Below are 5,000 nucleotides of genomic sequence, written 5' to 3' on the forward strand. Positions count from 1 at the left end.
CATTTGGAAATACAGTTTGTAAGCTAGAATAGGAAGAGAACCGTTAAATAATCTATCTATCAGTATTTGATATATATGCCGATGTATTCGTTTGTATTTTTGCCTCTGTTTTTCTTTCTCATATTCTCTTGTCCTCTTATTTTCTCTCTTTCTTTTGCTCTCTTTCTCTCATTCTTTCGCTCACTCTCTCCTTCTCTGTAACTCCCTCCCACCCTCTCTCTCTCTCTCTCTCTCTCTCTCTCTCTCTCTCTCTCTCTTTCTCTTTCTCTACCTTCTCCCTCCCCTCACTCTTTTCATCTAGTTGTTTTTCCTTTCTCTTCACCTTTTTTGTGTCACTCCATCTATTTCTCTCCCACCTTCTCTCTCCCTCCTTCTTTTCGCTCATGTTCTTGTTCTGGATATTCTCTTCCTTCCTCTTCTTCCCTCCCTCTCTATCTATCTATCTATCTGTCTGTCTCAGAATCCTATCTCATCTTTACAAGTGGGATTTCTTATTCACCTTCAAATAACGACATATAACGCAGTGTCGATGTCATTCATCTAATATACTACTGTACAATATGTTCTGTTTATGAACGGATTAGTTGAATGTCGAGATATTTCATTACTTAATGACGACATTGATTACTACCTTTTATCAAGACAAGAGCAAGTAGAGGAACATGTTATATTTAGTGTCTTTAAAGGCGTCTAGGTTACATGTTACGCAATTATACCTTTCAGTTCCATCGCAATCAAATTGACTAATCCCGATAAGTTAAGCTAAATTTGTGCTAATGAAACTGATGTCGTTGTCTGTTGCAATTGGCGTTACATTGATAACTTCTTGAGAAACAAAGACTATTGTCTATCGAGAAAACGCAATGAAGCAAGAACTATTGTATTTGGAGATAAAGAAAGAGCGTCTCATGATACTGTTATAGTTGATCCTAAACAGGGAATATCTTCTGAAACAGAGACAATTGTAGATGAGGTTACAGGAAGAACATCTTTTGAAATTATGGGGTAGTTCCTCATGCAAATCTAAGTGGAATATTTATCTGGAACGTTTTGTTTGTATTTAACTAACTTTACTTGACTAACTTTACTGGACTCACAGAAGATAAAACTAAGTTGGGGCATGAAATGGCAAGGGCTTCTCGGTTTAAAAAGACTTAGAATGCCCTTTTTTGCCAAAGTAAATACATTATGAAAGTTCATTGAATTTGAGCCTTATACAGGAAGGTCTTACACAAGGTTGATTTAAGAAATGTAATATTTGCCTGGAGATGAAAAACGAGAATTAAAAGGTACTGCGATATGGCCGAGTAAACATTAATTTCCTAAAACGAGAACGGGAAAAAATATTTCTTTTTTGCTTCCTCTCTCTTTTTCTATGTTAAACACACACACATACGCATGCATATATATATATATATATATATATATATATATATATATATATATATATATATATATATATATATATATATGTATTTATGTATTTATGTATGTATTATATATATATATATATATATATATATATATATATATATATATATATATATATATTATATGTATGTATGTGTGTATGTACACACACACACACACACACACACACACACACACACACACACACACACACACACACACACACACACACACACACACACACATACATACACACACACACACACACACATATACGTATACACACACATACGCATATATATATATATATATATATATTATATATATATATATATATATATATATATATATATATATATATATATATATATATGTATATATATACATATACATATATATATATATATTATATATATATATATATATATATATATATATATATATATATATATATATATATATATATATAGATATATATATATGGATGTGAGTGTGAATGTGTGTGTGTGTGTGTGATAACATATATACATATACTGTTATCTAATCATTTTTATATGGGCACATTTCTTTACTCATCCCATATAATTGCTGTATAACTACCATAACTGTAAAGGAATAACTATTATAATTAATGGAATAACGTGCTTCGAATTTAAATTTGAATTTGAATCCCCCCCCCCTCTCTCTTTCCCTCTATTTCTCTCTTTCTTGCTCTATCGACCCTGCCAGAAAATCAAACAAGATAGACAAATGATAAGCTGCTAAAGGGAGAAATAAAAATATTGATGATGACAAAAAAGATAAACATATAAAATAATATAGGAGGAACATAAACAAAAAAGAAGAATAAAAAAGGGAAAAGAAAGCGAAAGAGACGGAAGGATAAGCGTAAAATATCGGATATCTCTTCACGTTAAATGACAACATCGATATATTTTCCTCATCATAAGCGCGCAAAAATTACACACAAAATAATCACCAGTTTGCTGAAACGAAAAGCTATTACGACTCTAAACAAGACAATTATCGTCGATGCTGATGAATTGTAAATAGCCTGTAAGATAAATTGCAAAGACGTAGTAAAACGGAAATTAAAACAATAAAAAAACAACGACTAGACAAGCAGAAACAAATACACACAGCTAGATTCATTATACGAAGCGATTTCCGTGTTTAAGTCTTTATTGAAATCGCTAAGAGATCGGACGTTAAAACTGACAACAGATTATCGAGCGACCTCCGGTGACGTTCGATGAGGTGCACGAACAGGGGATCCCATACTAATCGAGAGTCGGAATGGGCTGGGGAATCGCTTCAACTTGGTTTCTGATTCCTTTCCGAGGTAATGCTGTGCTGTTTCTTATTTCGTCTATGTTTTTTCTTCTTCTTCTTCTTCTTCTTCTTCTTCTTCTTCTTTTGTGTGATTTTGAGTAGATTTATTATATTCTTTTCTGTTCGGTGGTTTATGTGTTTATTTAATTTGGTCTGTCTTCAGAGGAAGACATGGATATCTCTCTCTCTCTTTATTACGAGACGAAGCTCGTAATGATAGAACTTATACATACTTTATCGTTTTATGAGAGATAATGGATGTAATGAGAAAAGTTCTTTATTATTTAGTATCAACGTTTTCCAGAAGCTGATTTTTAAAAACGCCTTAGAATCCATGTATCTTATGTTTAATTATCTCTCTAAAATATAAATGACGAAAATGAGCCTCTGCAATGACACCTCAAGTGCGAATATTGCATGGGACTTACATCAATAATGCATAAATGTAACGAAAAAAAGATAATAGTTCCTCATAAACAAAGCGACAGGAAAAGCCTCTGGCAAGCAATGACAAGAAGAAGACAAACACTCAGAATAGGCTGATGATAATAATGATAACAATAACAATAACAATATCTATAATGATGATAATAATAATGATGATGATGGTGATAATACTAATTGATAATAATAATAATAATAATAATAATAATAATAATAATGATGATAATAACAATAATAATAATAATAGTAATAATGATAATGATAGTTTTAGTAACAATTATGATAAAGATATTAAAAATGATAATGGTAATGATAATAAGGATGAACAATGATTATATAATATTAATAACGATACTGCTACTACTACTACTAGCAATAATAACAATAGCAATAATAATAATCAGAATATGAAATAATAACCTTATTAATATAATATCAGGAAATAGATACCCTCAAGATTCTATATTTGTATCTGCTTTCATATAACATATCATAAGTATGCTGCAGTATGTAACCTTTGTGAGCGTCGCCAAGGCATTGCACTGAAGAAGGCAACTATATTATCTGCTTATTTTCCCCTTGGTCGCCATGGCAACAACATGAATTTACTTCCTATGGCCATCTTTAGACATTTTATTATAGTTTCATAATTCTAAAGTCATAATTTTCCTACATCACAGAAAAAAGGAAGGCTACACAATCTTTACATTATAGTAAAATGATAATTTCTTTTGTGTTTAATGTTCATAAACATCGGACCCTTTGCTATTGACATCATTCACTAAACATTTTACAATATCTCATTAGAATTCAAGATCCATTGATTTTCGCCGTAATGAACCTCCAGACTGCCTTACCCACGAGAACGTTATTTGAATTTAACTATCACCGAAGCCTGCTGACATTCATCACGTGAAAATTGTATTCGTGAGTGTCAGCAGCCCACGTCTCGCTGTGTGAAATCTTTATGTGGTTTTGATTTCGAACTGATTTTAGATTATGCTTTTATTTGCTATGGACGTTTGTTAATCTCCTAGGGTATTTTGTGGTGTATGGTATGATTTTTTTTTAGAATTATTTATTTTCATTTTATTTTATTTTATTTTATTTTGTTTATTTTTATGGAGGAGGTGTGTCTTAAGATTAAAGGAAAGGATGAAAAACGTTTGTCTATTTTCTTTCTCTACCTTCCTTTCTCTTTCTCTCTCTCTCTCTCTCTCTCTCTCTCTCTCTCTCTCTCTCTCTCTCTCTCTCTCTCTCTCTCTCTCTCTCTCTCTCTCTCTCTTTCTCTCTCTTTCTCATTTTCACTCTCTATCTATCTCTCTTTCACGCTCTCTTTCTTTCTCTCCCTCCCTCCCTCCTTCCCCCTCTCTGTCTCTATTTCAATCTCCCTTTCATTCTTTCTCTCCATCCCTTTGTCTATCTATCTTTCTATCTCTCCCTCTCTCCCTTGGTCTCTCTCTCTCTCTCTCTCTCTCTCTCTCTCTCTCTCTCTCTATGTATGTATGTATGGCTCTTTTTTCGTTCTCTCTCTCTCTCTCTCTCTTTTTTTTTTTTTTTTTTTACCAAAAATCAACGAGATTTGTAAAACGACTTTTGTCTATGCCACTATGATCAAATGGCGCTTGTATTCACAAAATAGAAATAACCCACTTTTATGGCATAAATACATAAACAACCAAACTTTGAAAACTAGATGGACACAATTTTACCAGTTCATTCTCTGCTACCGGTACAGGGACTCGGCCTACTGTGATATGAAATAGTATACAGCTGTTTTGACTCTCCTGTCATGTGGAAAGTGCACCAACCAC

General features: G+C 32.4%; 1 long non-coding RNA gene across 1 annotated transcript in view; it reads right to left on the reverse strand.

Moving 5' to 3' along the window:
- Positions 1 to 5,000, reverse strand: part of LOC119598145 — a 146,449-nt gene that overhangs the window by 57,407 nt on the left and 84,042 nt on the right. The gene's annotated exons all lie outside the window — the stretch shown is intronic.

Source organism: Penaeus monodon, chromosome 40, assembly GCF_015228065.2.
Source record: "Penaeus monodon isolate SGIC_2016 chromosome 40, NSTDA_Pmon_1, whole genome shotgun sequence".
NCBI lineage: Eukaryota > Metazoa > Arthropoda > Malacostraca > Decapoda > Penaeidae > Penaeus > Penaeus monodon.